The 13,158-nt window shown below is 35.9% G+C and overlaps 1 protein-coding gene and 1 long non-coding RNA gene across 2 annotated transcripts in view; one reads left to right on the forward strand and one right to left on the reverse strand.

Annotated features, from left to right (window-relative positions):
- Nucleotides 1-13,158, reverse strand: part of LOC130421317 (uncharacterized) — a 792,526-nt gene that overhangs the window by 260,525 nt on the left and 518,843 nt on the right. The window lies entirely within an intron of this gene.
- On the forward strand, nt 4,057-5,035 carry LOC130421373 (uncharacterized). Its single transcript, XR_008906797.1, has 3 exons — nt 4,057-4,085; nt 4,225-4,305; nt 4,412-5,035. It is a non-coding gene; the product is annotated as an uncharacterized LOC130421373 (long non-coding RNA).

A 13,158-nucleotide genomic window follows, 5' to 3' on the forward strand; every position in this document is an offset into this window, starting at 1 on the left:
TTAGCACTGAGTATTTTTCCCCTCATATATAAGAAATTTAACATAAAATCATGCCAAAATATTTTATTAAGAATTTTATTGAGAAAATTAACATTTATTTCTCAGTTTTGTTCTCTGTTTGTATGTTCGGACGGTCGCACCACCTGACATTTTTGGTCTTTCAAACACCAAAACTCAAAAAATCTATTGAATTTCAATAAAATGAAAAGGGTTTCTTATAAAGGACATATTGTAGATCCATTTGATATATGACATGTATTTATTCAAATTCTTTTTAGGAAAATAATGAATTTGGACACAAAACACGTCATTGACCCTTATACATTTCCATATATTGGAAGCTGGTGCTAATGTTTTTTTGATATACAGCAATTTGTGCATTGACAATATATGGATATATATTGAACATAAAATATGTTTAAAAACAAAGACAATAATAAACCTAAAAATGTTCACATATAAATGTGATTGTATAGTATACACACATATATGAACACGTTCACAGAATGAGTTAAAGCAGATTTATATTTCCCAGCATGCTTTGCTTCTGACTGTTAAAGAGAGTAAAATTGTTTAAATGTAGGTGTTATTTTATGTCTTTTTGCTGGATATTAACATTGGTGGAGATCTGTGAGTGTTTAAAGTTGTATTACTTTGAAATGTAGAAGAACTCTAGTGTGTAAATATGCGGGGTTACTGTGGTGATGAAGAATAGAGTCTGTGGTTATAACGATTGAACAAACATCTTGAAGATCATATATCACTTTATTGTGCGCTATATTAAAATGTGAAACGTTGAAACACATGTAAAATGTTGTAATTCTTAACATAAGAAATATTATGGTCAATATATTTTTACACATTCAGTCCCATATCTTATCACGTGTACATCAATATATTATAAAGTATTTTACTGGTTATAAAATTACATATATTTTGATATATAAATGAATATATTATGGTCAATATATTTTTCAATATATGAAATGCGGCAATTCCTTTTGTATTATTTCATATATTGTAATATACACTCACCTAAAGGATTATTAGGAACACCTGTTCAATTTCTCATTAATGCAATAATGGTGGTGGTGTAATGGTGTGGGAGATGTTTTCTTGGCACACTTTAGGCCCCTTAGGACCAATTGGGCATCGTTTAAATGCCACGGCCTACCTGAGCATTGTTTCTGACCATATCCATCCCTCTATGACCACCATGTACCCATCCTCTGATGGCTAAGCAGGATAATGCACCATGTCACAAAGCTGGAATCATTTCAAATTGGTTTCTTGAACATGACAATGAGTTCACTGTACTAAAATGGCCCCCACAGTCACCAGATCTCAACCCAATAGAGCATCTTTGGGATGTGGTGGAACGGGAGCTTTGTGCATCCCACAAATCTCCATCAACTGCAAGATGCTATCCTATCAATATGGGCCAACATTTCTAAAGAATGCTTTCAGCACCTTGTTGAATCAATGCCACGTAGAATTAAGGCAGTTCTGAAGGCGAAGGGGGGTCAAACACACTATTAGTATGGTGTTCCTAATAATCCTCTAGGTGAGTGTATTTACACAAATAATTATTATATATATTTTCTCATATACCATCATGTCATTTAGTATATTTTAAATTCATATATTAGGAAATATATTTTCTTCCCGTAAGGGTTAAAAGTGTGATGTCAAGAGTATGTCAAATCCCACGAGATGTTTTAATTAACCACTTCAGCTTTATACTTCTCATAGGCTATTTTTGACCGTCACAAATGGGTTTTACTGGCCCACACAGTGCCATTGGTGATGGTTAACGTGTCATTTGTTTATTTTTATGTCACAGACACGAATAGCAACACTATACCAGTTTGTTTCTAATGCAGGCTACTTGTGTGTGTGTGTATATTTACTGTGAAGCCTACGGTGTAAATACTCCTGCTGTCCTGAGGGCTGTTGTGGTGTCTCGTACCGTCCCCAGAAGACAGAAGTGGCAGCTGCGCAGCTTGAAACGGAGCTCTGAATACACCGTATATATCATTTACATACAGAAACAAGATTGTACAGTGTTCCTTATAGCTGATGTCATTAAACACCCTTGAGGGTGCAGACCAAAGAAACGATGCGTTGTCACTTTCAGGCGAACCAACACAAGTAACACAGGAAAGTCCCTGGTGTCAAATGTACACCTGCTGGTGTAAATATGAGTCGGTACCTACGGGTGTACAAATTTATTGATTCATTGATGATTGATACAAAGATCAATCATCACTTGTAAAGTCAACTCAATTGATTCATTAAATGCATGAATAAATAAAGAGTTCACAACAGAAAGACTCTGCTTCAGTGTACATTTGTAAACCCGTAGGTACAGACTCATATACAGTATACACCATTTTCTGTGTCTGTGACATGAAAAACCAAATGATGTGTTCAAAAACACAGTTAGAGGCTGTGTGTGTGCGTGTGTGTGTGTGTGCGTGCGTGTGTGTGTGTGTGCGATCGATCCTGATGTTGAAGCCACTTGATGTTGACATGTGTAAACACACTGTGTCCTGATTTTCTGAATATCTGATGTGCTTGTTCTGATCACCCAGATCACATATTAATATCACATATAAATGTACCCAATAGGAGAAGAACTAGATTTTGTTCGGTCAAACCTTCTGATTTATGTGATGAAAAAATAATAAAAGTCTATCTGTCAATAAAAACGCGATTTCCGATTTATATTAGCGATTATTGATGTTCAAATCACCAAAACAGACACACACCTACCCCCATCTTTCACTTTCGTCAGCGCTCGACTCGACTAATGTCCATCCTGTGCACTGTGAACCTAACTGCTGATTGGCTACAAGGTTGTTTTAGTACTCGGCCCGACTTTGTCTAAACAAGCGTAATTCGGAAATCGGACACCCCGCCTTTAAGAGAAAAATATTAAACTGTTTTAATATATTGTGATGTATTAATATGAATGATGTCATCTGCTGTTTCAGGTGTGAGTGAAGCAGAAGAGACTCATTTGTTCATCAGTTCTGGTGAAAGTGTGTCTCTGTCCTGTAATGATGCTCTTCATCAATGCTCCTCAACTACATGGATCTACAATAAATATACAACATCATCTGAAGAAGTGTTTACTGGAGGAATAAAGAAGAATAACACAGAGAGATCTGAGAGACTGAGTCTGACATCTAACTGCTCTCTCAACATCTATAACACAACACAACATGATCATGGACTTTACACCTGCAGACGAAATGTGAATGGACATCAACAAGAACCTGATTCAGATGTTAATCTACATGTTCTTCATGGTCAGTGTTTCTCTTCATTGATTTGAACACATGTTTAACTTCAGATCACAGTTCTCTTTATCTCTTGTGTTTTCACTGAAACTCATGAGTACTGAGAGTGTGTTGTGTGATTTGTGTTTCAGTGTCTTCATCATCATCATCATCTTCATCACAGACTGAGATAAGAGCAAACACACCTGTCACTCTCTCCTGTCAGCTGTTTACATATGACTGTTATTATATGTTCAGTTATGATGGATTTCAGCTGGTGTGGATGAATCAGACTGATGTTGATCTACAGACAGACTCCAGATATCAGATTAGATCAGATGAACTCTGTCTCATCTCTCTGACTACAACACTCGTGAATGAAGACGACAACACAGAGTTGAGATGTGTGCTCAAACACAAGAATGACATCAAGACCTCAGTCACATATACTGTCAGATTTACAGGTAAGACATCACTCTGACAGGAGTGTCCTGAACTCAAAGTGACTTCAGTCATTAAACTCTGTACTGATGATGAAGAAATGACATAAACATGAAATATGATTGTGATGTTCTACAGTATGATGTCTCTGAACATTCATCATCTTCTACAGATTCAAACAAGATTCTAGTGACCACCACAAACCCTGAGAGATTCTCAACTCTTAACACACCAGAAACTACACAACAACAAGGTACATTATCACTGTCTGTGTGTTTTGTGTGTTTGTGCACATTATGACTCATCTTAACTAAACTTTGTTTTTTACAGCATCAACTACAACATCAATAATAATAAGAGGTATGAAGTGTTGATTGTGTCCATGTGTCCTGTTACATAAGTACATGATTGAAACTCTCACTGAACTCATCTTGTGTTTGTTTCTCATGTGTAGTGTTTGAGAGTTTGATGGATTTAATGGTGTTCTTGTGTCTTCTAGTGATTCTAGTGATTGTTGAGGTGTCAGTGTTTGCTGCTCCTACTGTCATTCTTCTTCAGATCATCTGTGCAGGAAGAGCGCGTGAGTTTTCATCATCATCATCATCATCATCATTCACATTCACCTGAAACAATCCAGAAAACAAACAGCAGAACTTTATCACTTTTATTGACTTTTATCTTCTCAGAAAACAGAAGAAGGACTCAGAACGCTCATCCAGAAGACACAGTGATGTCAGCAGTTTAGGAATAAAATCTCAAGGGCACCTCAGTCGTTAGCCGTCGGCCCTAAGAATTGAACCTGCAACCTTCTGGTCACAAGTCAGACTCTCTAACCATTAAACCACGACTGTCTGTAATATCTTCCTTTCACTATTAATGTCATAGTTCATCCCCAGATGAAACATCTTTCATCATTTACTCACCTTCAGTAACCTGTATTTTTTCCTTTGTACACAAAAGAAGATATTTTGAAGAATGTGGGGAAGTAAACAGTTCTGGGTCACCATTGACTATAGTAATCTTTTGTTTGGTTAAACACATTCTTCCAAATTCTGTCTTTGTGTTCAGCAGAACAAAGTATTTTACACAGGTTTGAAACATCTTGAGGGTGAGTAAGTGATGACAGAATTGTAATTTTTTCGTGAACTATTACTTTAAATATGTCAACAGAGTCTGACGGTTTGTGTAACTGCATGTGTGTTACTGCATTTGTGTAGCGTAGTTAAATTGTGTGTTGATTTATATCTGTTAATTCTGGCTTTAACATGTTTTGATTTTGCATAATTCCTGAATAAAATGTCTGATAATGATCTCTGTCACAGACTCAGATGCTCTGTTAGCCACGCCCCCAGCACCAGACCTCACCGCACACTTCAACATACTATGATGACACACAAACTGTTCCTCATTCACTCATTTTCAGGACTCAATAACTGTGTCCCAATTCATAGTAAACAGTGCACAGTAAACACGGCTCTGTAAACTCTTTTGGGGGATTTATTAACTTTGTGGAGACTTCCAGAAAGCCTACAAACTTATATTAAAGACAAACAATGTGGAAAGAATATTTAACACAGAAGATAAATAAATACACAAATATTTTAAGAGAACAGATGTATATAAACAACAGAATTACACTTTACTGCAGCGGCTTTTGTCAATGTTGTGTTTCAAAACATGCCGCATTCACCATGCTTTTATTACGATTATGTAAATAAGTTGTACAGTGGTATTTGTAGTTACGGCACAGTACCCACCCAAGAACCATTACCATGTTTTTACCACAGTGACTGCAGTTCAACACTGTCAGGTGTCTAAACGCACGGTTATCATAACATTTACCATGCTTTACCTGAGAAACTAGTTTAACCTTGTCAAGTGTACTAAACACACGGTTATCATAACATTTACCATGCTTTTACCTGTGAAATAAGTTTAACCTTGTCAAGTGTACTAAACACACGGTTATCGTAACATTTACCATGCTTTACCTGAGAAACTAGTTTAACCTTGTCAAGTGTACTAAACACACGGTTATCATAACATTTACCATGCTTTTACCTGTGAAATAAGTTTAACCTTGTCAAGTGTACTAAACACACGGTTATCGTAACATTTACCATGCTTTACCTGAGAAACTAGTTTAACCTTGTCAAGTGTACTAAACACACGGTTATCATAACATTTACCATGCTTTACCTGAGAAACTAGTTTAACCTTGTCAAGTGTACTAAACACACGGTTATCAGAACATTTACCATGCTTTACCTGAGAAAATAGTTCAACACTGTCAAGTGTACTAAACACACGGTTATCATAACATTTACAATGCTTTACCTGAGAAATAAGTTTAACCTTGTCAAGTGTACTAAACACACGGTTATCATAACATTTACCATGCTTTTACCTGTGAAATAAGTTTAACCTTGTCAAGTGTACTAAACACACGGTTATCATAACATTTACCATGCTTTACCTGAGAAACTAGTTCAACACTGTCAAGTGTACTAAACACACGGTTATCGTAACATTTACCATGCTTTACCTGAGAAACTAGTTCAACACTGTCAAGTGTACTAAACACACGGTTATCGTAACATTTACCATGCTTTAGCTGAGAAACTAGTTTAACCTTGTCAAGTGTACTAAACACACGGTTATCATAACATTTACCATGCTTTACCTGAGAAACTAGTATAACCTTGTCAAGTGTACTAAACACACGGTTATCATAACATTTACCATGCTTTACCTGAGAAACTAGTTCAACCTTGTCAAGTGTACTAAACACACGGTTATCATAACATTTACCATGCTTTACCTGAGAAACTAGTTCAACACTGTCAAGTGTACTAAACACACGGTTATCAGAACATTTACCATGCTTTACCTGAGAAACTAGTTCAACACTGTCAAGTGTACTAAACACACGGTTATCGTAACATTTACCATGCTTTAGCTGAGAAACTAGTTCAACCTTGTCAAGTGTACTAAACACACGGTTATCATAACATTTACCATGCTTTACCTGAGAAACTAGTTTAACCTTGTCAAGTGTACTAAACACACGGTTATCATAACATTTACCATGCTTTACCTGAGAAACTAGTTCAACCTTGTCAAGTGTACTAAACACACGGTTATCATAACATTTACCATGCTTTAGCTGAGAAACTAGTTTAACCTTGTCAAGTGTACTAAACACATGGTTATCATAACATTTACCATGCTTTAGCTGAGAAACTAGTTTAACCTTGTCAAGTGTACTAAACACACGGTTATCAGAACATTTACAATGCTTTAGCTGAGAAACTAGTTTAACCTTGTCAAGTGTACTAAACACACGGTTATCATAACATTTACCATGCTTTACCTGAGAAACTAGTTTAACCTTGTCAAGTGTACTAAACACACGGTTATCATAACATTTACCATGCTTTAGCTGAGAAACTAGTTCAACCTTGTCAAGTGTACTAAACACACGGTTATCATAACATTTACCATGCTTTAGCTGAGAAACTAGTTTAACCTTGTCAAGTGTACTAAACACACGGTTATCAGAACATTTACAATGCTTTACCTGAGAAACTAGTTTAACCTTGTCAAGTGTACTAAACACACGGTTATCATAACATTTACCATGCTTTACCTGAGAAATAAGTTTAACCTTGTCAAGTGTACTAAACACACGGTTATTATAACATTTACCATGCTTTTACCTGTGAAATAAGTTTAACCTTGTCAAGTGTACTAAACACACGGTTATTATAACATTTACCATGCTTTACCTGAGAAATAAGTTTAACCTTGTCAAGTGTACTAAACACACGGTTATTATAACATTTACCATGCTTTACCTGAGAAATAAGTTTAACCTTGTCAAGTGTACTAAACACACGGTTATCATAACATTTACCATGCTTTACCTGAGAAATAAGTTTAACCTTGTCAAGTGTACTAAACACACGGTTATTATAACATTTACCATGCTTTTACCTGTGAAATAAGTTTAACCTTGTCAAGTGTACTAAACACACGGTTATCGTAACATTTACCATGCTTTAGCTGAGAAACTAGTTCAACCTTGTCAAGTGTACTAAACACACGGTTATCATAACATTTACCATGCTTTACCTGAGAAACTAGTTTAACCTTGTCAAGTGTACTAAACACACGGTTATCATAACATTTACCATGCTTTACCTGAGAAACTAGTTCAACCTTGTCAAGTGTACTAAACACACGGTTATCATAACATTTACCATGCTTTAGCTGAGAAACTAGTTTAACCTTGTCAAGTGTACTAAACACATGGTTATCATAACATTTACCATGCTTTAGCTGAGAAACTAGTTTAACCTTGTCAAGTGTACTAAACACACGGTTATCAGAACATTTACAATGCTTTAGCTGAGAAACTAGTTTAACCTTGTCAAGTGTACTAAACACACGGTTATCATAACATTTACCATGCTTTACCTGAGAAACTAGTTTAACCTTGTCAAGTGTACTAAACACACGGTTATCATAACATTTACCATGCTTTAGCTGAGAAACTAGTTCAACCTTGTCAAGTGTACTAAACACACGGTTATCATAACATTTACCATGCTTTAGCTGAGAAACTAGTTTAACCTTGTCAAGTGTACTAAACACACGGTTATCAGAACATTTACAATGCTTTACCTGAGAAACTAGTTTAACCTTGTCAAGTGTACTAAACACACGGTTATCATAACATTTACCATGCTTTAGCTGAGAAACTAGTTCAACCTTGTCAAGTGTACTAAACACACGGTTATCATAACATTTACCATGCTTTACCTGAGAAACTAGTTTAACCTTGTCAAGTGTACTAAACACACGGTTATCATAACATTTACCATGCTTTACCTGAGAAATAAGTTTAACCTTGTCAAGTGTACTAAACACACGGTTATTATAACATTTACCATGCTTTTACCTGTGAAATAAGTTTAACCTTGTCAAGTGTACTAAACACACATTTACCTTGCTTTTACCTCAGTGACTATAATTCAACCCTGTCAAGTGAAGCAAAAGCACTGTTATATGAACTTATCATGTTTTTTATAAAAAAATTGTAATTCAATTTTTTTTTGTCTTGCAGTTAACTGCTGATCATAAACTCGTCAATCTACAGTGCCTACAAAATCTTTAAACCAACGGTTCTTTTAAGAGCCATCTCTTCTCTTGCCTAACCCCTACTCACTCACTCTCTCTCTCTCTCTCTCTCTCTCTCTCTCGCTCTCTCTCAGACACACACACACACACACACATTTATTTTCTCTCTTTAAAGTCATTATACATATTAATTGTTTCTTGTCTTGTTCACCATGGCATTTTGTCAAAACTCACAGTCAGATTTTGATCAACTATGTCACGAAGCTGATAGCATTTCCAGAGACCTTGAACTCAAAACATCAGCGCTAAACATTACAAAGCCACCAGGGAGGCTGAACAGTTTCTTCAAACATTCACACCTCCAAAGGTATTGTTGAAAACATTCAGTTAGATTTATGATGTAATATATAATTATTTTTTATAAACCTTTTCTTTTAATAAGCATACATTTTCTCTTTTAGCTGAAAAGGAAGACCAGAAGGGCTTGTGGAACTCATGTCGAAGCAAATGTACTTGTTCAGAGGGATGAATTAGGGCAACTTGTGCCTAAGCGGAGAAGAAAAAAAGGTGCAAAGGCAGTCCCTTCTGATGGTATGTCTTGATACACCTGAACAAAAATGCTGTTGTATTTTCATAGCATTTTTTTCATAGTATTTTTTGTATATTCAAAATAACTGATAATGTATAGCACATTTTTTTCCTCTAGTGTATATTACTATTCACCTCTAATTTATTTATAGCTGCTACCTTCAACAAACCAGCTTTGCTTTCTAGGCAAGAAGACTTTGACAACAGTGAGTATTTACACCAACTGTTTTAAGGCAAGCTAGTCATCCAGCTTTAATATTGACCTATTTTATTACCCACTCGTAAAGGTGGGATTCCATCTGTGTCAACTCACAATATTTCACCAGTGGTTGAAGATATAGGTTTGTATATGTTATATGTTATATCTTAAAGAGTTCTAAGTATATTTATTTTTTCCTTATGCTCTAACATGTTATATTATGTTTTCTGTACAGAAATTCTTCATCGAGAGGTAGAGGAGTTGTTAGCTAATACGGAAAACATTCCGTGCTCAAATCCGTCTTCCTCAAACACTTGGTCAATTCGGATGGACCAAACTAAGAAGAAGTGGGCGGCTATAAGGCCAGAAATGGTTGAGGCATTATTGACAAGAGAGCACACAAAAGTCAGCAAATGCCAGTACTGCAACCTCAAGCCATCAGTTATCCGATGTAAAGACTGCATTCCAAAACAGCTGTACTGTGGAGACTGTGATGTTATGGCACATCAAAGTAAACTTCACAATCGAGAGACATTTGTGGAGGGATTTTTTAAGTCCATATCCCCAACAACTTTGGTGAAGTTGGACGTTGAAGGACAGTTGTATTTCGAGGAACAGGGTATGTATTTTAACCGTTTATATTATAAAACTTGGAGACTTGAATCTGTATTGTGCTTTTCTATTTGCTCATAATAATCTTATAAATTATAGAGATTTAATTATTTTTTTGGCAATTTTGCTTTTAGATTGCTTTTTGCCTCTTTAGTCACCTGAGCAAATGTGCAACTGTTCTTCTGACTCCATTGTGGTGTCAGCAGGTAAAAGGGTAATTCTCATAGGAATTGATGGTGAGTCCAATACATGTAGTTTTTTTATCATTATTAATAAGATTTTGTTTTCTTTGTCTTTACAATTTACACTTTAATTGTTTAAATAGGTCGCTACAATGTCGTCTTGCCACACTTTACATGTGCAGAGTGCCATACGAGCAGAAACAGCAGCATCCCACTTTTGATCAAGTCTGGTTACTGGCCTTCAACAGCATCCTGTGACACATTATATAGAATCGATGTGTTAATTTCATATGAACACATGAAGCTGACTGCTCCAGGAACGTCTAGACTATCTTTTACCAGTTTGCTGGAACAGAGAACACACTTTTTTGGCCGAGTAATAATCTAATGAATTACTAAATTAGTTATTTTTTACTATTTGTGAAGGTGTCATTTCTCATGTGATTTGTCATCTATTTTGTTCCCAGAAAGGAAAGATCTGCTCCGATGCTTTTCAAACAAGTTTTTTTGAATGGAGATACTGCCAGTTTGAAATTGATCAGCTCTGTGGACTGAAAGTGTTTGACTGTCCAGCCTGTTCTCCATTCATGCTTGCCATGTCAGTAGATGGGAACAGGAAAATGTATCGCTTTAAAAGAGGGTAAGTTAATTTGTATATCTGTCCGTCAAATAACATTTCATGCCAACCTATCAACTTTTTGTTGAATAACTACATATGTTATTATTTCAAGTTCTGAAGACCATGGCCTGTTCACAGGTGTCTTTATCTGTGAGGATGAACAGGTTTTCAAATTCGTGGACTACATTAATGCTAAAACAAAGCATGTAGGTTACAATGTTGTTTTGTCTTAAAGTTGTCTTAAATTGTATTTCCGAAACAAAAATTTGTTATTTATGTTATACCATGAATTATATTCATAACAAATTAAATTCTTATCTATAATATGGCCAATACCATGAATTGTCATGTGTTCATCATACTCTTCTACTGCAGTAAATTAACAATTCAGAAAAACTATTGATTTTAAATTTGTCAATCTGATATTATATACACTTTTTTACTTTAATTGGCTACCTGTAATCTTAATAATCTACTTAATCACACAGTTTTCCTTTAATTTGTTAAATTTTGATAGACAGTTGGAAAAGGGGTCTGTGGATCGAGTCAGTGGACTGCAGCACGGGAGTCCTTGCCAAAGAAAGCCAACAAGCTTGATGAGGAGGGAATGGAGGTGGCTGTCTGCCGACATGGTGTGCTGTTGAGAAGCCTTAACATGATGAGGGGCAAAATATTTGCATATCCCTTGTTTCTGCAAAAAGAGCTGACTTCAAGGAATGTGCAGTTCATGTGCACTGATGTTATATGCAAATATTGGCCTTACCTGAAGAGAGTTGTTAATGATTGTCCGGAGCTCTCTCCTCTCCTGGATATGACGCCTTTCTTGTCAGTAATGCACGCAAAGGCACATGCTTGGAAATGTGAGGTAAACTGTTTTTCAAAACATTAATGTACCAGGTTGTGACCTCGGTATTTATGTTTAATATTTTAATAATGTTCAATAACAAAATAAAGTTCAGTAACATAATAATTGCTTTTTCTATTCTAAAACACATGAGTTAGGTGTTTAACCTTTTGGTGTTCATACACAAGATTAAGTGGGCTGGTCGGAACCAAGAAGGAGCAGGCACCACCCTGGGTGAAGAGGTCGAACAAGTGAATAGCTTCTTGTCAAGAACTGCTATATGCAGTAAATACATGACCAAAGGAGGCAAGTGTTTTTGAAAGAATTTATTATTAAAAGATACCAAAATCAAGTTAAAAGTACTTGCAATTTTTTTATTTATTCTATCCATTTTATAGCTAGAGGAGACATGACTACTATTCAGGCCATGGCATGGAACCAATGCAAAATTGAGAATCATGTATACAATATCTGTCATTAGTCTTTATATTGTGTTTTAATTTACTTCTGTTATTCATAAGACAAAAGCAAAAATTCAGGAGGAGTCTGTAAAACTGGATGCAATTAAGACAGAGTTGGCAGTAACAGATGACAACCTTAAGGACTGGATCAGGGAAATCACACAGTGGGCTGATACAGGTAAGCATGTTGTAGATTACCTTAGCACTATACTTTGTTTTAGCCATTTCAAAGAACAGAACATTGACTCACTGACTTTGGTGTAATGTTTTTTCATTTTATTATCTTATTTCACCAAATACCCTGCTTTACTCAACAATTGATAATGCGTATAATTTTATGTTTTTTTTAATTGTTAAAATTGTGCTCAATAGCATATCTAGCATATGTTTTACATTTTAGAAGAGAGCACAGGAAGCCAGCAGGGGCTGGAGAAGAAGATTGAGACTCTTTATGTGAGCATCAGACATAGGAAGCAAAATCTTTACAGACAAACAGGTTAAAACATTTTCGAGCTTTTAAGAAACTTTAAACCCTGGGTACCACTTACCTCGAATTCATATTGTAACAAATCTCAATAAAATGGAAGGAAGGAGGCGGGAACCGGCAAACATTTAAACATTTAATAAAGTAATATAACAGCCGGCGGCCCCTCACGGACGACCGCCGGCGAACAAAACATAATATAAATACAAACATAACATAAGTTCGGGCCCGGTCCTCTCTCCTCGACGGTCCGGTCGCTCGTTCCTTTTATATTCTCCCATCTCCTACGTGATTCGAGGCCG

The sequence above is a fragment of the Triplophysa dalaica genome, chromosome 5, assembly GCF_015846415.1.
Source record: "Triplophysa dalaica isolate WHDGS20190420 chromosome 5, ASM1584641v1, whole genome shotgun sequence".
Classification (NCBI taxonomy): Eukaryota; Metazoa; Chordata; class Actinopteri; order Cypriniformes; family Nemacheilidae; genus Triplophysa; species Triplophysa dalaica.